This window comes from Python bivittatus, unplaced genomic scaffold, assembly GCF_059951505.1.
Source record: "Python bivittatus isolate LINGU-HERP-01145 unplaced genomic scaffold, Pbiv_v1 ctg000690_np1212, whole genome shotgun sequence".
Classification (NCBI taxonomy): Eukaryota; Metazoa; Chordata; class Lepidosauria; order Squamata; family Pythonidae; genus Python; species Python bivittatus.
The window spans coordinates 2,128,983-2,151,450 of NW_028277096.1; the positions used below are offsets into that span (position 1 = coordinate 2,128,983).

The 22,468-nt window shown below is 37.1% G+C and overlaps 1 protein-coding gene across 2 annotated transcripts in view; it reads right to left on the reverse strand.

Moving 5' to 3' along the window:
• EXTL3 (exostosin like glycosyltransferase 3) overlaps window positions 1-22,468 on the reverse strand; it is a 151,591-nt gene that overhangs the window by 61,602 nt on the left and 67,521 nt on the right. The window contains exon 2 of one of the 2 annotated variants that reach the window (XM_088152549.1): window positions 21,209-21,331. The exons of the other annotated variant lie outside the window; for it this stretch is intronic. The gene's annotated coding sequence lies outside the window, so the exon portion shown is untranslated. The remainder of the gene's footprint in view (window positions 1-21,208; window positions 21,332-22,468) is intronic. 2 annotated transcript variants of the gene reach the window in all.

Sequence of the window (22,468 nt, forward strand, 5' to 3'; positions counted from 1 at the left end):
ATAAAGGATGTCTTGGCAGGCATTTACTTCTATGTCCTTGTAGAGAAACCTTGTCATGAATATGGCCCAACTCTTTTCACCACCCATATTCCTTGAATCATATTTATGATTTCTTTCTTAATTCCCTAGTTGCAAGATCCTGTCATTGAAGCTTAGAAATGAGGACTCACCAGAAACAGAAGTTTAAGTGAATGGTGAGAGAACTCTACTGTTGTAATCCATGACTTTTTTTTTAAATTTACCTATATATCTCTCCTGTAAGAGTAACTCTAAATATGGAAGTTAATAATTAAACCAATGAATTGGTCTGATTCACAAGTTTTCATGGGAATCATTATCTTGTTTTGAACTACTGCTATTGAAGGCTTTGGTATTCCTCCATGGCTTTCCTGTAGTCCTGTTTACCAAACAGAGCAAGATGGAGCTGCTTAGAGTGAATTATTCTCCAAACATATATTGCACAAGGTATATAAATCTGCCTTATATTAAAACTACTGGTCCATCTGTTGTTCTCCACAGTTTTTCCTGGCACTGACATCTGAAGATGTTGAGGAATGAACTTGAGACCAACTCACATACATCACCTATGAGATACATTTCCTTTGGTGGTATGGGAATCCCAGCAATCAACAGTACAGGGTTTCATAAGGGTCTTGTAGTGACCATAGCTTCAAACCATGCTTCTTCCATTTTTCATTTCTCTCATTTAATTACATGAGTACCTACACTTGCACCACTTGTTCAGAATTTAGTGATCGAATATATGTTTTATGTTTACATGCATGAAGGTCCTAGGCTTGATTTTCAGAGTGAAGCTGGAGTGGGGCGGGGGGGGGGGGGGAATCTGCCTGAAACCCTTGACAGCTGCTATGATTCAAAGCAGACAATGTAGCACATCTGCCTGACCCATGATTAGGCATCTTCAATCTAAATGAATAAGGCTTATGGTAGGAGAGCATACAAGCTCTGTACTACAAGGCCAGGCAGAGAGCAGAAATGCAAAAATTCCAGTAGCCGCTGACATTGCTAATTATCTGTACTTATTTTAACAATCAGCATGTAGCACTGATTAGAAAACAAATTCCTTCTCTAGAAAACTATCAGGCTCCTAACAAAAATATTTGTACTACTGCCACAAGCCTTAAAGCAGGAATGTTCAGTTTAGAGGTATTCTCCCTTCCATCCAGCTTCACCTCTAATTTGGACTTTGGCTTGCTTTTCCTCCTGCCTTCTGCCTCAATGAATTCATGATTCCCATAATTTATAGTCAAGGATTCCCATACAACAGCTGACCATCCAAACTGCTTAAGACAATAATTGCACTTATGTGCTTACTCCGAGCCTCGGCAAAGCTTATACAGGAGAAGATGCAGTCAATCCAGGCTCCTTACTATATAACACCACATGTCCAAGATCTGATGAATGCCATTTTATGTGTTCATTGTGGGAAGTATGTGCAAAATATTCCAGATTTAAAAACAGGATCAATTCTAGGCAATTTGGAGATTTAGTAATTATTTGGTCTTTCTTCAGGGCCAATTTGCAAGGGAAGTGCTGAAAAACTTATAACAGCTGCAGCAAGCATAGTAAGTGGTGAAGAATGCAAGTGGTTCAGGTTTGGGCCCTATTTAGAGGGCCACCATAAGTTCTCACCCTCTGGCAAGTACATGTTATGTATAGTTAGGATAAGCTTTAAAGACAGAGAAAAAGACTGGTTCAAAGCTGCAAATCCAGCAGAAATCCTGCATGCTCTTGATTTCTGCTCTGCGCTTCCATGACATGCCTGTTCTTCCCAATATAAACAAGTTATAAAACATTTACTTCAGGACAGATCAGCTGCTGGAACCCAGCCAACTGACAATGTTGGCTCAAAGGTGAGAAGCAGCATTTATCTCCATGTTATACCTCCCAGAGAAACACAGTAAGTATTTAAATATAAAACCCAGTGACGGTAGCAGCAGATCCAGAATGCTGAGCACAGCTCATTTCCCTGTCCAAAGAGATGTTTCTCTTTTTTATTTTACTAAGTTCTTTTGCCTCCCCCTTCCTTTGAACATATTATAACCTGGCCTCAAAGCTGCAAAATCGTTTGAACAGAGAGGGCACCAGGACCTTTTGGGAAAGGAACACAGCTGTGTGAATCAGACCCAAGGTTTAATTTCCTCTGGTTTACAAAAAAACATAGCTCCAAGATCTGATGCATCATTCTGCTAAGTAATCTGCATAGGCAATGTAAACAGAAACTTTGCTATGTTGCAGTTTCCTAGTTTGCTTCACAGGATAAAACAAGTATTATCCACAAGTCACTACCTGTGGGTGAGAACGTTCAAGATCAGATGCATCTGAACGATCGTCACTGATCCGTCACCAATTCATGCAGCAGATAAGGGGGATCACAGGATCCTTTGCAGTACTGTGCAAAGCAATATGTGCTCCCATTATAATCTGTTCATCTGGTTCCATGCTGAGAAATATTAACCGCTGCTGTACAGTACATGGGCCTCAGAACCTCAGTATACCCCATAGCACCTTTTCATCTTCATCAGGGATATGTATTCACAGCAGGGAATGCCAAAGAAAGTGATGCTTATTTAAATACCAACTGGAGGCATTTTGCAAGAAAGACTCTGCCTCAGCATGCTGGCTGGAATCAAGCCTGAGATTCATTCTGTCAAGGAAGGGGGTTAGAGGAAAGACTGAGCAGATTGAGACATAGAGACATTCCTACCTAACTGAACTCATCTCACTGCACAGAGATTGGCTCAGCCTCACAGACAGAATGCATCTTTGAGAAAAACATCTCTCCAATCCATATTTGGAGTTCTGCAATTATCTAAGAGCACAGCTGCACGGTGTGACCCAATTTAAATGTCCAGTGTGTGAATTGGTATATCCAAATGTATCTCTTACAATATAAAATTGTACCCAGAAAGCTAGCACAGAATACAGTTCATTAAAACGAACTGACCGATATAGTAATCATGTCTATATATTATCTTGCCTATTCCTGAGTAGTAGTGGCTAAGGAATACGAGCAGGAGGAAGTAATATGACACTCGTGTCCTACAGTAATGTTTCTTAAAGTGTGGTCCGAACCCCCTCTCAGGGTCCGCAAAATCAAGATTATTTGCCAGATATTGAAGATATTTGGAAAAATTTAAAACAATGTCACTCTTCTTTGTTATTACTTTTTATTTGTTAAAAAATTGGGTTTTTTCATGAAAAGTATTTTATTTATGTTAATAGCTAATGGGTTTAATGTTGTTATTTTTACATGATTTATTTACAATAAATAAATATTCTTCGAATGTGTCAATTTTAATTTTTAATACAGTAAATATTGACAAATACAACTTATGCAAACAAAAGCTCTTTTGGGGTCTCCCAGAATTTTTAAAAGTGGGAAGGGATCCTAAGAGTAAACGGTTAAGTAACACTGGTGTAGAGGCATCTGGTCAGCTTTTATGGAATCACTGAACTGGACTATAAGAGCTTTGCTGTGATCCAACAGGGCTGTTCTGATTTTTGTAAGGGGGACAGACAGGTTTCAAAGACCCCTAAATCTCCTCCATCTTATCCTACTTCAGAACAGAGGAATTTAGGAAAAGAGATTCAGTGGCATGCAGCAATTAAGCCACAACAAATATTATTAGAAAGTTATATGATGTTAATGTACATGTCCAGGCTGCCAACTCTGACATTCACAGCTGGTCAGCTTATATGCAGGACAGGATCACACAGAATCCAGATTTTGTATATGTTCTTTATTTCTTTTTAAATGTTTGATTTTGTCTATCTCTAGTGATAGCCTTTGACTGGTTAAATCATCCAGTCGTGCTTCTGCGCTCACAGTCAGAAGAACACATTATTGAAATTTGGTTGCTTTTCCTTTTTTAATCATCAGAAAAACAGCACAGGTTGAGAGAGCCCTATTTCACTGACACATTGAGGTTGCCAGGAGAGATGCCCTTGGGAGGTAGGTGAAGGAGGCAAGAATTACCAAACTGCTACCCTGACAGTGTGTGAGGACCCAGTGGGCTTCTGGAAGAGGAAATCTGATACCTTTAGCCTTCTACCCTACTGGCTCAGCTATTCCACTACAAGTGTTTTATCTGAAATGCTACGATCACCCAGCAGAGAAGTTATTTAGTCTGAGGGAGCACGCAAACAACAATATCGCATACTAGCCTTTTGCAACAGCCCAGAGCCACTGACTTGCAATACAGCATGTTTGGACAAGGCAGCGGTGAACTCAGTAACAAGATGGAACACCGAAACCTATGCCCAGATGAACATACAAAGCTATGGTACACTGAAGTAGAGTTTTGATGACACCAGAGAGTATTCATTCTACTGATTAGAAGCAGCTCTCCGGGGCTTCAAATACTTGTAGAAGCCTTTTAAAATATGGGATCTGATATCACTCTATCTGAAAGTACCAGGAACTGAACCTAGAACCTTCAGCATTCAAAGCATGTCTGCTGCTTCCCCTCTCTTATTACTTCTCACACATCAATTCAGCAAGGCCATAAAAATGTAACATCTCATGTCACTTAACTGAATTGTAGATGTGCCATCTTCCTCCCGCCTCCTTTCTCATTCCCCAAAGATACATGACGCATGTATCTTATGCATCCCCTATTCCCAGTTCATATAATTTTCTCCTCTACTGAAATTGTGCATTTGGGAAATACGTAGACACGATAGCCTTAACTAGGGTCCAAGATGTCCCTGCAAAAAACAGACAGTTGCAGTGATACAGGCTGGGAAGCACAGAGATGTTAGATCACCTTCTAGAAAAAAGGAATTCTAGACAAGAATATAAAATCTCCTGCCAAAAATAATGTTTTAACATGTGAGCAGCGTCAATACTGTGTTTTTTTAAAATATATATTTGTAAGATTTATGTCCCAACTTTTACCCAAGAGCTCAAGGCAGTGTACACAGTGCTCCCATTTTTTCCCCGCAACAACAAAATCCTGTGGGATAGATTGGGCTAAGAGAATTCCTGCCCCAAAGTCACCCAGTGAGCTTCCATGGCTGAGGGTAATGTTGAGCAGGGCCCCCCACTGCCAGTCCAACACCTTGACTGCTATATCACAGGGCCTCTCTTACAAATATTTAAATTCTGCAGTTAGGACCTGCAGTCCCCCCTAGTCAGCTAATGACATCATAACCACTGAAAACAGTGACACATAATATTAATAAACCTTTAACATAAAAAAGCCAAACGTATAACCCAATAAATGGTTCTATACCTGTTTACTGTCACAACAGTTAACAATTTAACAGGAGGCACATTAAGAAGAATTTTAAACAAGTTGTACTTTTGACTGTTCAACTGAAGAAGCCAATCACCTATTCCACAAGAGAGGATGGCCAATACCTGAAATTCTGTTCCTTGTTTCTGCTGATCTAACTATTCTCAAAGGCAAGCCAATAAGTAAGGCCGCTGCTGCTAATATTTTTTCACAGACACCTTTAATTGGCAGATAGCATGACTTGAGACAATAGACAGCATTCAAATGAGAATATATTTCTATTAGTCTTTTAACTCCTTCAGCCTTCTAATGGCAAATTTCACTGTCACTGCTGAAGTGAAGTCTGTTGTCTAGACCCGACCCTACTGGCATTTAGAAAATCCTGAAAACCTGGCTTTTTCACCAAGCTTGGGATCCCAGGGAAATGGGGAGCCCGCGATATGAATACACTGTAGGTAAGATGCTGATCTGTTCTCCTGTGGTTTTATTTTATTTGTGTTTAATTGTTTTAACTGGTTGTTTATTGTACCCCACCCAGAGTCACATGTGTGAGATGGGTGGCTATATAAATAAAATAAATAAAATGCAGGTAAATATAAGCACAAGGATTTTTTCAAATCTGGCTCCAAACCAGATTTAAAGGCCAAAGCAAGCACTTCAGTTTGATCCAGAAACATACAGCAAACCCAGAGCAACTAGTACAGAAGCAGTGTAGTATCTTTTGCCCATTTGACAATAGTAGGCATATAAGTGACCGCAATCTGCACCAGACTAAATTACTGGATAATTCTCAAAGGCAACCCAGTGTAGAGTTTACTCCAATCTAGGTACTTTTCACATTCTTGATTCTCTAGCATCTTAGATGGGAGGATTCACAGCTCAGCAGTGCTGTTCTTATTTTTTAATATAGAGGACACCATATTTTAACCACATCATTTCCCATTTTAAGGCCTGCAAAGAGCTAAAGGGGAAAAAGAGACATTCCTACCAGAAAAAATAGACAGCACTGAGCAAAAAAGATCAAAAGCCTGAACAAAAAGTGATTCTTGCATCAAATTGCCAAAATTAGGGAGACGAACTTCCTTATCAGGAAGGCAATTCAGAGTTTTGCAGCTTCAGATAAAATCTCCTTGATCATTATCAACAGCTTTGAATGCAAGGACCTTGGAATATTCTCGTATTTATTCCCATCTTCCTGAGTACAATAAGTTCAACTCATTAAACACTTTAAGTCCATCGTGCTAATCCAAGTTTCACATTTTGTATTACAGATCATCTTCCCTGGTTTTGCTGCAGTGCTTATAAAATAATGAAAAAGACCAATGCCACACCCTGCTTTTAACAAGCAAGGCATGTAAAGCTTGGAATTTTAAAATTATTTATTAAAGTAAACAGCATCTCATGACACAGTATAGTTTATGAAATAAACTGTAAAATAAAGGGTGAAAAATACACTACTCCATAATTCTAAAAGTTAATAACTACGATATAATAGTTAGGCACAGATTTTTGGAAGAGACAATGGGACATCGTTTTTAACTCTCAAATTGAAGTGTAAAGTAGGACTTCTCCTGGCACCAAAGAGCAGACAATGTGGATGCCAGTCCGACTCCAAGTAAAGGCATTCCAAAGCTGAAATACCATGTCAGAAAACATGGGCATCCATGAGAGGGGCAAGGGGAAGAGCAAGTGATGTGACATCATCAAGTAAATGCTGTACTTATGCATTTGCATCATACGTTTGGATGCAAGTCAATAAAGGCAACAGTTGCCTGATGACAGCATCACATACATTGTACGTCATTGTGCTTTTTAATCTTACCTGTGAAAATTAAGTTTGTAAGCAGCTCAGTACCGATTTGAGTGGCTTGTAGGCACAATACATGTATTAATTAATGCTGAAGTTAGACAGGTAGCCTATAGGCAATCAGTACAGTTACTTTGAGGGGGACGCGGTGGCGCAGCAGCTTAATGATGCTGAAAGTTGCCGGCCAGAAATGGTCAACGCTTCAGCGGTTCGAGTCCAGCCTTCGCGTTAAACAGGGTGAGCTCCTGTTTCCTCCCCAGTTCCTGTCAACCCAACAGGTCGAAAACTCACGTGAGTAGACAAATGGGTACTCTCACTCCGGTGGGAGGAAAAATGCCGGCGGCGCCTTGCAAAAAGGAGTTGGGAGCAGTTGCCGGTAAGCGCGAAAAACCGCGCGCACCTGAAAAGGGCGCGAAGCAATGGAAACCCCGCCTCCTGCGCTCGCCAGCTGGGCTCTGCTCTAGGAAGGAGGCTCTGGCAAACCACTTCCGAAAAACAATTGCCTTGAAAACTGCAAGGACTCGTCCAAGCAGTCACTGCAGGGTCAGCAATGACTGAGCGCAGACAAACAAAAAACAAAAAAAACACAGTTACTTTGGGATCAGTATGACATGGTCTACAAAGGGTGTTCTGGACAGCAGGCTGGCTACTGCATTTTGCACAGCTGCAGGCACAAGTCATCTTTAAAGGCAGACCAAGATAAACTGCAGTGCAATATAGTACTCTAACCAGGAAGTTACTAGAGAGCAGACTACTGTGGCAAGTCATCCCTGCTACAATCACTGCTATTTCTCCTTGCTAGCTTCTATAATTACACCTATCCAAATAAAGAGGAAGTCAAATCTATTGCCTCTTGTGGAAGAGAACTAATCTGAAACAGTTGCTGAATATGCCTCACTGCCATAGTATTCATAGTAGGAAAAATGTTGTTCCATCCATTCCTTCAGATAGGAAGAACAATGGGAACAGAAGAAAGAAAAATGCAATATGAAGGTTGACTGTGCAATAATACAGAGAATCTCACAAATCTCCACAAACCTGTTAACCAGACTTCCAAATACTGCACACTGATCACAGACATGAATCAGAGAACCCATACAACTGGGTCAGAAGATCAGCTATGCAAATCCAGTATACCATGCTAATTTTGAAGAGTGGGAGCCTGATAAATGTCACAAGAAGGTCTTGACTGAACAAAACCGCACAGCCTAACTTCTTGCCTGGTCAAGATTTGGAGAAAATGAGGCAATGCCACAAAAACTTAAATTAATCATTTCATCAACTCTCTTTCAAGTAGTAGCATGCACAGTAACACAAATATGACTTCCTAGATTTCCAGGCAAATTAGCAGTTATTCATATATAAGATTTGCAATGGTTTTGTTCAGCATCCGTTCCTGGGGACTTGGCCCTTTTCTGTTTTTTCACTGCTGCTACAGGGTTTAAACCGTATTGTAATAAACTCATCTCTTCCCCCTGTCACTACCCTGCTCCCACAATTGCTTTAAAGTTGACTGGGTGCCATGGGATCCAAATCACCCTTACCCAAGAGCTTCCTGCATTTGTTGGTTCTTCTTTGTTCATCAATAGAGAACTACTGATTCCACCCTTTATACCTTTATACCGAGAATTGTTTTTCTAAGATCCCAGGCAAGGGGAACATTCCTTGTCGGTTATTATTTCTGATAGCCAACAATCGCCTTTCCTGTGTCACCCTCCTCTGCATCCTACTGAAAAACAGTAGGAATCTCTTTAATGGTTCAGAAGGCCTTCCTGCCATTTCTTTTCTGCTTAGAAATTGTAATAAAACGTTGAACCTCCAGGACAGAGGTGACTGAATCTGTAATGTTCTGTAGGCAAGACCACACAAAAAAGAAGAATGAAACCAAACCCAGGCTTGCTTTCATGTAAATTGTACTACCCATCTCTGTTCCACAATGTATTATTTTGCAAGCTGCTATCACGTCCTACATCCTTGCTTATTTTACTAGGTTAGAACTGCTACAGTGTTAACATCCTATTGTGTCCCACATTTGTATGTTTAGCAATGAAATAAATGCAGATAGAGATCATTCAATATTGGGAAAAGAGATCACTGCTGTCAGTCTTTTTGTTTTTTAAAAAAGAACTATTTTCATTGTTCTATTTTTACTGTGAAGTTTTCGTTCAAATAACATATACTTTCTTTAACTTGGTCCTGCTTCTTCTTTTATCTCTTGGCAAACTCAACCATGTGGCAGGTTTCCAAGTGAGCAGAGGATGATGAGTCTGCAAATTTGAAATGAAGGGTGTATGCACAGACACATTTTTTAAAGTATGAAAAATGTTATTGTTCATTATGTCAACAATAAAAGCCTAAATGCTTGCAAAAAATCCAAACTAGACATCACAGTAGATTAAGGGGTTGTCACGACATGAGATTTTTTTGGAAGCAGACCTGTATCAAGCATCATACATGGTAGGACTGTGCAGTACTTCAGAGTTTCAGAACAAATGAAAATAGAAACATCGCACTTCTGAGACTCATTAAAGCAGGAACATCTATTTCCAGGATCATGTGACTACTAGGGGGAGGTTTCTGTGGCAGCTATGAAAGCCTGAAAAAAAGATGAGGCTACTTTAAAGAGTTGCATAAAGGTGCTGCATTTATGCTACAGGACATTCCAAAACACCCCTTTGCAAATGAATTCAAAGCACTGCCCAGTGTTAACACAACTATTTTTTTATGTTGTTTTCAGCAAACCATTCTCTTTCAGTTTCCATGCTTGCAAAAAAAAAAAATAGCAAAGTTCTACAGCAATTTAGAAAAGTAGCACCATCACATACACACACACACAAAAGGAAAATATCAAATAGAATAAGCCAAAATTACCTTGCACTGTTACTATTACTACGCATGACTACCTTAGAGGATTTTAATATTTACTGTAAGTACTTAGAATATTAAAATTTGCATATAAATAGTCCAATACGATATAACTTTTAAAAAGTGTTGTTACTTTATTTTTAAAAAGCCTGTTTTTATCTTTTTTAAAAGTCTTAATAAAAATTATCTTAAAAAATAATTTTGAAAAGCCTGTCTGCTCTCTGAGCATCATATCTGATTTCAAGAGCCCTTAGATCTCTTAGCAGTCACCATCTGGATGGGCAACACTGAGCTCCACAGCTCCAAAGCAGCATTTTTGATGTAATGTTAATAAAAACTAAAAATCCCAGTACTCTATTAATGCATGCAGAAACTGTGTGGAAGAGACAGTTCGCTTCTCCTCTACTTCCACATTTTGAGGAAATTAAAAAAAATTCAAAGAATAAAAATAAGCCACGCTTTCTTGCTATAATGAGGTCAGTTTTCCCTATATATGGATTTCTTCCTGCTTTTATCAACTAAATTAATACGGCAATCTACTTCTTGTGATAGGGTTCTTACAAATGAAATTTCCCCTTCTTTATTCTCTTAAAATAATAATGATACCTGTCAGAGTGTCCCTCATCTCCTCTTATTTTTAGCTTAAGTGATATTGGAATCACTGACCTAGTTTAAATTATAACTATGGTTGGAACTGAACATAAACTTTCATTATATGCTGATGACATACTACGTTTTATTGATAATTATGTATCTTCTATTATCCAGCAGTTTGGAAATCTATAAGGTTATTCAATGAAGTCAATGAATCAATCCTATTTGCTTCCCATAGATCCTAATATAGAATTCTGTAATAAATGGGGGTTTAATTGTGGTTTGAATTCCTTTAAATATTTGGGAAATATTTATTTATTTTTCATATTTAAGGCCCCCCAATCAGCTAAGATTCTGGGTATAAAACAACACAACCATTTAAAATCATAACATAAAGTCGAAAATACTATTAAAGAAATTATCTCTGTTCATGGTTTTAACTATTCATTTTTAATTACAATCAACGTTGTTTTAAATAGATGATCGAAAATTTCATTGAGCTTATCAGGAAAGATACATTTAGTTAAAATGAATATTGTTCAAGGTTGATATAATTATTTTGCATTATTCCTATGTTAATACAACTGATCTACTTTAAACAGATTGATGATATTAAAATGTTTTATATAATTTTTATTGAAGTAATTTTGAACAAAGTAAAAGCCATAAAAGGAAATAAAGATAATAAAGAAAAATAGCAAATAGTTAAAAAAGAAAATAGAAAGAAAAAAAAAAAGGAAAAGTACAGTTATAAAGAAGTGGCTTCCAAACTTCTTCACAATGGTTATAAATACATTTATATTTTGTCCTCTCTCTCTAAAGTTACATCATAATTTCCTTCTTTCCATATCTTTCCATATCATTTACATCATAAGTTGTAAAGTTACATCATAATTTCCTCTTTCCATATCTTTCCATATCTTTCCATATCCATAATTTCCTTCTTTCCATATCATTTCCCTTTCTAATCTTCATAAATCATAAGTTCATTTTTCTCTTTTTTCAGCAAAAAATCCATAAGGGGGTTCCAGTCACTGGTAAATGTAGCTGTTGATCTTTCTCTATCAAACAAGTTAATTTTGACATCTCTGTTAGTTCTGTCATCTTCACCAACCATCCCTCCACTGTGGGTATTTGAGAGACTTTCCATTTTTGCAGTTATAATAGTCTCACAGTAGTAACCATATATAAAAATAATCTTCCATGGCTCTTTTCTAATTGGCTGTCCACTAATCCCAAGGAGAAAAGTTCTGGTATCAACTGAATATTGATCTTTAAAATTCTCTGTATCATTAAGTGTATTTGAACCCAGAAATTTCTGGCTTTTTTATATATTAAAAAAAAAAAGCATGATAAAATGACCCTTCATGTTGTCCACATTTCCAGCATAAATTTGAAGTATCTTTATACATTCTAGACAATTTTTCTGGAGTCATATACCAACGGTACATTTTATAAAAATTCTCTTTTAGATTATAACATAAAGTAAATTTCAATCATTTTAACCACACATTTTCCCACTATCAGTATATTGTGTCCAAAATTCTTGGCCCATTTTATCATACAGTCTTTCACTTCTTCAGTTTCAAATTTCAGTAAAAGTTTATATATTTTAGCAATTACAAGATCATTTGCACATAGTTCAACTTCAACTTCTGTCTTCTGCTCAATTACAAATGTCCTATTATCTACCTTAAATCTTTCGCTTAACTATGCATACGAAAACCATTGAAAACTAAATCCCTCTGCAGCCAATTGCAATTGCTCTTTTAACTTCATCTTATATTCTCCATGTTCCTGTTCTAACAACTCTCAATAAATTAACCATTTTTCTTTACCTACTGTTTCTTTCATATAAAACGCTTCTTGTGTTGAGACCTATAAAGGGATTTTCAGGCACAGTCTCGGTTTATATCTGTTCCATATTCTCAATATGGCGCTTCTAATGTAATAATTCTTAAAATCTACATTAACCTTAACTTTACTGTACCATAGAAAACCATGCCATCCAAACCTCAGATCATGCGTTTCTAATTCTAACATTCTTTTATTTCTCAGCAAAACCCATTCTTTCATCCAAACTAAGCAGCAGGCTGCAAAATACAATTGCAAATCAGGCAGTCCCAATCCTCCTTGTTCCTTTGCATCCTGAAGGATTTTATATTTAACCCCATCAACACTGGCAGGACAAGCTACTGTATATAAATAGAAAACAAACCCCAATCCATTCTAGCACTAAAGATGTTACCTAGCCGGGTAATGAAATGTTTGCAAGAAAACAACCAAGCTCAGAGAACTCCAAGGAATCCTCAATACAAAAACATATTAAAAAGTTTTTACAGAAAGACAAACCCTAGATTTTCTTTACATAAATTACAGTTCTCATGTGAACATGAGAGACTGAATTTTACAGATGTTTAGTTCTTTCACTGGACGAATATTCTGACCTTGACTTCACTTTGGAAATTTGGAAATATTAGGTAAACTGTTTTTTTAAAGACATGGACCACTGACAGCATTAATATTTTATATCAGCTTATTGCAAATCAGGTTTTTAAGGCATCTGAATTCTGTAATAAGGAATTAAGCTGCCAAAACTGAGAAATGGAATTATATCCTATCTCTTAAATTTGCAGTTTGGCACAGATGCACTGGTTCTGTCTAAAATTCTTTAATTAATTATTGGAATGTGTTCGAATTACATTCAAACCTAGAGCAAACTTTTATAAACAATTAAAAGTTATTTCAAATTTATTATTAGTCAAGAACTTTGAATGAAGACCTGGAGTATGCTATACTAATGAGTCAATGGTAAAAAGTTTACATATTAAAAACATCTCCTATGGTACTCAACAAAATCTTTTCTATGTATATTAGACACTTAGAAAATGTTCCATAAAGGTTGGATTACCAAATCCATTATGCTGGAAGTGTAGTATGGATGAGGGAACACTAATATGTTTGATGTCTTCTTCAGTTAATACTCTATTTTGTTTAAGAAAACTATTAATATGGTGTTACAAAGATCACTGTTGGTTAAAGAAAGGAACGTGCTCTTAAATTATATACCAAAAATTTGTAATCTATCAATATAAAAAGAATTATGGATTAATTGGGTATGAAGGAGAATAAAAAAGAATAAGGTTGGAAAAATAGAGTTACTCTGAATTTACATGATTGACTTTTTGCGTGAAACAGAATTACAGATATGTGTTTATATTTTGTTTATGAACCGGGACTATCACTGCAGTAGAAAATGTGATTAATGTGATTTTATATGGCAAAACCTGATTTATTTATTTTAAAAATAAGTTGAATAATATTTTTGTTCTTTTTTGCATAGAGAGAATACATTTTAAAGAATGAAGATGATGTCAACCAGTATGGTAGATTGTTTCATTTTCTTGGGCTCAATAATTGCTCAAGATGGTAAGGGTGCTGGAGAAGTAAAGAGGAGATTAATCCTAGGGAGGAAAGGGGGAATGACATACTTAGACAAGATCCTGAAGGAAAGGGATATTTCTATAACGACAATGATTAGAACAGTTAAACAGATTTACAAATGGTAATTTATGGTTGTGAAAGCTGGACATAGAGAGACTGAGAGAAAAAAGACAGATACCTCCAACTTATGGATCAGGAGACAGTTACTAAGATTTATCATGGGCTGCAAGAAGAATTAATCCATCAGTCGTTGACTAAGACAAAGGCAAGACTGACTGCTCCTTTGTCTTAGTCCAATCAGCAAGCAGAAACACAAACACTATGAACATGTGATGTAAGACAATGATTAACTAGATAAAAACACTGTGCTTGGCAATGCTGATGGAAGCAGAAGGGAAAACAATGGATAAGATAAATGAATAGGAGCAAGGGCATTACAGGACTGTTCTTGGAAGAGCTAAAGTTATAACTAGAAATTGGTTGAGATGGCAAGCATTTGTTCAGCAGATACAGACAGCTGACCCTAATTCAGTGGCACTGACCTAATTAATCATCATCCCCTGCAATAATATAAATTTGTCTTAAAATGGGTTAATTGGTTTGCTTACACACTATAGACAATTGGGCTAGATGATTCTTGTGGTCCCTCCAACTCCATGATTCTATGGTCCACAGAGATCCTCAATACGGAAACTCAAAAATTAGGAACCAAGAGTTTCTGTATATACTGCCATAATCCAGGGGATGGAGTGGAATCAGTATCTTCTCCCACCCATCCCTACCAACTTTTCCTTAATCAAAATCAAATCATCAACATCCAACAGACAGCAGATTATTGCTACAAACTAGATTTTACAAGGAAAACAGGAAATCTCCAGGTAAATCTTTTAACCAATTTCTTAGAGCTTGCCTTCCCATCAGCCTATAATGTTGCTTTTCATCAAATCATCTCTTTGTTCAGTATTGGCTTTTCTAAAGTCTTGAGAACCAAAGACTGTTGCCAGGCCTACTTTCCAAAATGCTCAGTAACAGAGCCTGTATAGATCATGAGACTTTGGAAAAACTAATGCTGGGCTAAAGGATGATTTGCTACAAGCCAACTTCTTTGCTCAAGGAAAACAAAGAAGATAGAAGAAGCCAAGCTCAAAGAATGTACCGAGGACAAGGAATGCTCTGAAGAATGCTCTGCCTCTTACAACAAGGTCACCTAAAACAGATCCTGTCTTTATTTGTCTCCCATAATCACAGCCCATAAGTGGCTGTTCTGATGTTCTTGAGAGAAACTTGGAAGGTATCTGACACAGAGTTCAGTAAGAGAGAAAGGAGGATTGATTAGGGAGTTACCAGATTTGCAGTATTAGATTTGGTACACCACTCAAAAATCTGAGTGAAATGGCACAATTAATCTTTACTTTGGACTAAGCAAGCTGCAAAATTGTCCTTGCCTTGTTAAATAAATGTACTAAACACTGACAACAACAGATAAGCAGAAACAGAGAGCACCCAGAAAGACAGACAAAAGAAAAGAGTAGGAGAAACATTACTATTGTCTCAATGGTGACTGCTATGATTATTTACCAAAAGTAACTGCACAACAGATGCTGGCAAAAACAAACAACCCAAAACAAACCAAATATGGTTGGGAATTATCCTTATTTTGACCAAAGCTGGGATTTAATGCTTCATTCAAATGATATGTGAAAACTGAAACACACATCAATAACAATGCTAATTGTAATTAATAGGCAGTTATAAATGCTAGATTGTGTAGAATTCTCTGCCTGGGAGCCTTACCACTAACAGCCATCATAATCTCATCTAAACAATTTAGTTTGGATTACAAATTGCTGCATTCACTCCTGAAAGAGCTTTGTGAGGATTTTGGTTCCTAGTAATCATCACTCATTCCCAGTAATCATCACTCATTCCCATTCTTAATTTTTTAAAGAAAATTTGCAAAGTGCTAGCCAATCTTTATTGTCTTTTCTCTTGCTGCCACTCCAATGATGTAGAATTACAGTACGAAGACAACTGCCCTTCTCAAATTCAGATATAGCATTCTGCCTTACAGGAAAGATATATACTCTCCCAATATACCAACAAACCAGTTCTGCATCCAGTGTTTCTGGGATGTGGAAACATTTTAAAAATCCCCTATTTCTGAGGAACTCTGTAATACAATATTAAAGTGTAATATCAGGAGTTATATGCAGAATAACACATACTAAGGATCTAAAATGTGAACAGAAAAAGCAATTAAATCAAATGCAATTTCAGGGGAATGAAAAGAAACACATGAGTCCACCTGTTACCCAGTAAGTTATTTGGAAAGATTAAAAAATGCAAAGATTAAAATAGAGCATTCTTAATCACAAATAGCTTGGCTCTTTTTAATTAAAAAAGGAGAGGGAAATATTCACCAAGATAAACTGCTAAACACTATTTCCCTGTGAATGTTTTTGCTAATGAGAGAGAGAAATTATGAAATAGCAAAGAAGGAAGCACACATTTATCCCAATAGTTCAGAACCCAGACTATGCATATTTCACCATAATTTGTAGAAACCGGTAGGTTAAGACCTTCAAAATTTGCTAAATAGGTTTCAGGAGTGGTATAACAAGGGGGATCTGTGCCACTTGTAGCTGGGGTTACAGGCTCATATGATCCAAACTCCTCCATATTAAAAATAAAAACCAAAAAAAAAAGCATTCTCTTCAATGAATAAATTAGGGAAGAAACGTTCTCACTAATTGGCCAAGAAAACAATTCATGGAACCTTTTGGACATCCATTCTTATTATATTACTGTCCTAGCTTATGTTTTAGGAAACTTGAGATCAGCTTGCATGAACTCTCAGATCATTTTTTTGGAAATGACAGAAGTTCCCACAGCATTTTGAATATATACATCATTTGACCAAATAGACCTCTTTCATGAAGTCTACCATAGTGCTCTGACCAAGAAGGTCCACACTCTTGCAGGTACCCATCAAAGCTCAGATCAAAAGAGCTCTCTTTCAAACAGAGCATAGTGAGAATGTACAAGAGAAGGCAGTAATAATAGCCAGATCTCAGATCACTCTTTAGACTGGGCTGGGATAGTCCAGTGTTGAGATACCCAGCATTGACGGTACAAGCATAACAGACGCCTTCTACTCCTAACAAAACTTTTGCAGCAGCATTTTTGACCAATGGAGATTCTGAATACTTTTCGAAGGCAGGCACATGCAGATCATGTTACAATAGGCAAATCTTAAAAATCACCAAGCATGATGGCCCCAAGGCATTCAAAGCTTATCTTTGAAATCAACATTCCAGTTACATTACATATTCCTTATGCTGGCCAGGATTGATACAAGACCTATTCACAATTGGGACAAAGTATTGGGAAATATTTTGACCAAGGGGATGTGTTACATACTGAGAACTGTATTCCAATGCTGATTTAAGAGCGTGGGAAGGCCTCCAAAGACTGAGCCATCTGAAATGAATCTCATTATTCTGAAACCATCTGAAATTAATCCCATGAGATATACAATGGGATATCCTGGGGAAATAAACAAATAAACTGTACAAGACTCTGGAGAGAATTACAAAAAGAAACAAAGATGTTTCCTTTTCCTCCAATCCATGTTGTTCAAGAATATATTTTGCTTCCTCTGAATTATAATCTTTTACCTCTCTTACGTTTATCTCTCACAGGGTGTTCTAACGCCAAGGTTTAGTAGTGTTTCATACCAAGTAAAATTACTCCATTCCACAGAAACTCACAGGCTGCACAAAGGACAGCAGCTATGTAACTTTCCCTTTTACTTTCTTTAAACTCTCATAATGTACCTTGAACACTACCTTCTTTTCCCTGCAGTGCATGAATACCTAATTAAATCCCAAATGCACATTTCCTGATTTGGGAGCCAGGCAGTTAATAAACAGTGGCTCAACTGAAAAGTCATTCTCATCCCTGACTTAGAACCATCTATTTTACAAATATTGAAAAATGGCCAGTGATAAAAGATCCTGCTAGGGAATAGCTGGCTGGAGACAGATAGACAGGCAGGCAGGCAGGCAGGCAGGCAGACAGACAGACAGACAGGAGTTTCAAGTTACCTCTCAATAGGTTTATATATATCAGGAGGAGGTCTGCTAATTAAATTATCTTTTATGAGGCTTACCTCTCCACTCTTCAAAGCCATTTACCTATCTTCTGTTTGTGTCTACTTTAATACCCATACGCATTCTGCATATTGGGCATCCTGGCCAAAATGTAAGTTTTAAAAACTGTTTCACTCTATTCTGTTATTCCTCCGGTTCAATCAAGGATTTCTTCAAACAATGAAAAATTTCTGAGGGAAGCCAGAATCCAGAGTCCTTTGTCCAGAGTCCTTGCTTTATAGCACCTTATTCTGTGCCTGCAGCCTCTTTATTCTGATCATAGGTAGGACAGGCATGCTTTTTGGCTATAATGATTTCTGAAGTAAGCAGGAACCATAAATGGAATGAAAGCATAGGAGGTTACACATGAATACCAGCTTAGTTCAGACCCCAGGATGCAGTCAGGCCAGCTCATAATGACTGCAGTAACAGCTATTTAACACAGCAGTTTCAACTCCAATGAATATAAATGAACCTACATTTCTTTGAAAAAAATTATAATCAAAATAATAGGGCTACAATGCGATCCGCTGAAACATTCTGTGCAGTTCCTGCAATTGCTCCTAGTTGTGTGAAGAGATGAGAAACCATGCTGAGCAAACAAATCTTACTCATCTCATTATTAGAAGTCCTACTTGCACCAGATTCAGAGTATTTCTTAGGCAGCGCCATTCCTGCAGCCATGAGAACTAGAAACCTTTCCTTACATGATTCAGATTTTTTAAAGACAAATGATAGCCTTACTAATCAAAACTTCAGGTTGGGCTAGGAAGAGAGGGTGGTTGACAGAATGAAGGATGGAAGACTTGGTCTGTCTAGCACAAGCATACAGGTTTTTTCTCCTATTTACTTTTTCCTAAAATGTATATTGTTACAACAGCTATTCCCACAATGTGTCTTTAACTGTTGTAACAAACAGGCAAATGAGAATAATTCTAGTGAGTTCATCCTTTTGATTTGAGCCATCCCCTTTGGGTGACTTGCATGCATCAAGGGAAACATGCACAATCGTAATTTTTAAGTTGGGAGTTCAAGGCCAGCATTGTCTTCTGCCCTGGGTGAAACATCTGACTTCCACACACTTCTACAGGGAGATGGGAGAGGAGGAAATCGGTAGCTTCCTTTCTATAATCATCAATAAGGAACACAAAGCCAAACAAGCACAGCTGACATTTAGTTAATGGCATTATCCTTCTGTCGGCTCAGAAGCAGTAAAGCTAGAACTAGATTACTGATTCTGTCTCAAAACACAAATCAGTACAAACAAAACAAACAAATAAGAACTCAGGGTAAAGAAACCCACTGCCATGCCTAATGTTTTGTACGGACTCTGGCACCTAAATCTATAAAAATGGACTAAGCATTAGCAAATATTCTCTGCCAATACACAGCCATCAAACTGCACATGGAAGTAGTGGGGAACATAGATGTAAATGTCTCATGCCACACTGTTTGTTGCAAAGATCAACTGACCACCGAGAAGCAGGGGAACAGTAGATATAAAGTGGAAAGGAAAATGGAATGAAATTAGGGGCATATTATATTCTCATCTGAAGTAGGCAAGGGTGCTTTGGATTTGGCACAGGCACCCTCACTATACTGCTGCTCCTATGTGGATTCAGGAAAATACATGTTTGAGTAAAGTAGGTGTTTCAGGAGGTGGTGATAGGGCAGATAAGAATGGGAAGTAAGGCATATTTCAAGGCATCATGAAATATGGCTTCATGAGTATATGACATCTGCTAAGGAAATTCTCACTGAAGACTACATCTTGTATCCTTCAAAGTGCAACAGAAAGAGAAGAGAGGATACTAACCCCCCCCCATTATAAATATTCACTTCTGCACAGATATCTAAGGAATGAACTTGATAGAACTACTGAGAGCATTTGGATTAAAATAAGTGGAAGGACTACAAACTATACTATTGCTGTGATACACCACTAATCATATAAAAAATGAGAAGATGTAGATGATGTCTATCACAGTAAATCATAGATCTTTCAAAAAGATTTAAAGCATAGATGTAGTCAACAGTGTACCTTGAGATTCAAATTTTTAATAATTAGTCCAATCGCATCCAGATTTTAGTTATTTAATTATATCTTATATTCATTTATATTTATTAAATTCTTTCCTTACTGCATGGATCTCCTGAAATAGATTCCAGTCTATAAAAATATGATAACAACATCGGTTAGCTTTTAAAATACACTGTTAATTATGTTGCAACACGCAAATATATATCCTTCCAATGTATTTATTTTATGCATATACAGTAAACCTTGGTTTAATAGACCTTAAGTTAGCAAACTTTGGATACAATGGACACATTTTTCATGTTTCAGTATTTAACATATAAAGTTCTTTGTTCCAAAGTAGTCCAGACAAGTTTCATCATTTGTATCTATTTATGTTGTCTGTATAATGATACAATGGTACACATATAAACAATGTAATTTATATTATTGCCATCATTGCATCATTATGCAAATGACATACATTGATGTAAATTATATAATTTATGTATCTGCATTAATCAGCATAACCATGTCATTAGTCAAATGACACAAATTATTGCAACTGATAATAAATTCAGATTTAACAGGCATTTGGGTTTAATGTACATCCAGTCTCTACTTCCAAATGGTCCATTAAACTGAAGGTTTACTTTATATCTGCAAATCAGCTGTCTAAGAAGACTCACATCTAAAACCATTATTTTTAAAAATTGTATCATTAACTTCCACAATTCTCCTACCCAAATAATGTTTGGATCCTTATAGCTGCTTCATGCAGCAACAATTACATGGCATAGGAGAGATCAGTGGAGGAAAATTATTCAAATGAAATCTGAACAGTTTTCTTATACAAAGATTGTAAGCAGCCATAATCAAACAAAAACAGAGAAGTTAAAAATATCAGGATAGAAATACTGACAACCCAACAGTAAGACACTTTTTGCAAAGATGAATTTCTAGTAAGTATACACATTTTCCTCACAGAAGATTCAATGGTTTGAAAAAGGCACATTTTTACAAAAAAAATAAAGATGAAGTAAAAAGCAATGACTGAATACCATCTTACCCTCAATTCTGCATCCAGCCTAGGACCCCAAACTAGCCTCCGATCCATTAATCTGAGCAATCCATCTGAATCCCTTTTGACTCTTTTGGCACCAGAAAGATATAAACAGATGATCAGAACCAGCTGCAGAACAGCAAAATAAATGAGAAATATCAGTCAAGGCACATGAAGGCATATACAAATAAGCAAACATACACATGCAGACAAATATACAAACGATTCATGAGCTTTGATTGCTTCAACCATAATCAAAGTATGGGGTGGATTCTCAGGAAGGGCCACTGCCAATGGATTTTCTGGATACAGATTTCCCTGCAAATGCATATCTTGATAATGATAATACTCCAAATTATACACTTCAAATATAAACCAAGTCACCCTTTTTGGGCAAGAAAACAAATGTATGTAAATAAAAATTCTAAGGAACTCTGAATCATTAAATTAACAGTGATGAATATTACATTTTCCATTCCAGCAGGGGCAGAAATACTGTTAGGAAAAAATGTTCTTCCCCATATCCTCTTGCTATTATCAAAAGCTTCCCATGCACTGTGTAATTATTTGTTCAATTATTTGTTCACCGGTTAAGTGACTCCTGGATTTCCAGTATTTAATGACAGCCAGCCTAGCAGCTGTAATCAGAATGAATGCTAAATCCTCATACTTCAGGGAATTTTCTCTTCTGTAATTCCCAGAAGAAACTGACATGCAAACGGACCGCGCAGGAACTAAGGTGGTTGCTGCTGAGAACGGAAGCTGAAGCAGGGCCACTGAGAAATAAAAAGACTGTATTAGAATGCCCCTGGGACCCACTGGGGTTTGCTTCTAAACATCAAAATCTTTGAGCTTGAGCTAGACCAGTGTTTCTCAACCTTGGCAACTTTAAGATGGGTGGACTTCAACTCCCAGAATTGTGGGAGTTGAAGTCCACCCATCTTAAAGTTGCCAAGGTTGAGAAACACTGAGCTGGACTAAGCAAATAAATTATGGGTTGGCTATCTTTTCTAATCAGCCTTTCTCTCTTTTTGCTCTCCCAACCCATTCTGCAATTTTGAGCATATCTTTGAGGCATGACAGCTTCATTGGTTGTATTCTTTGCAGCTGAAGTGTTTAAGTGAACAATTCTAGTCCTTGTGAATATCTAATTAAACACTGAGCAAAAGAAGTTTGCACAATGCCTAATTAAAGAGCTAATTAAACACTGAGCAAAAGAAGTTTGCATGATGCCCAGTGAGGGGGTGGGGGGAATTAAGATTGATA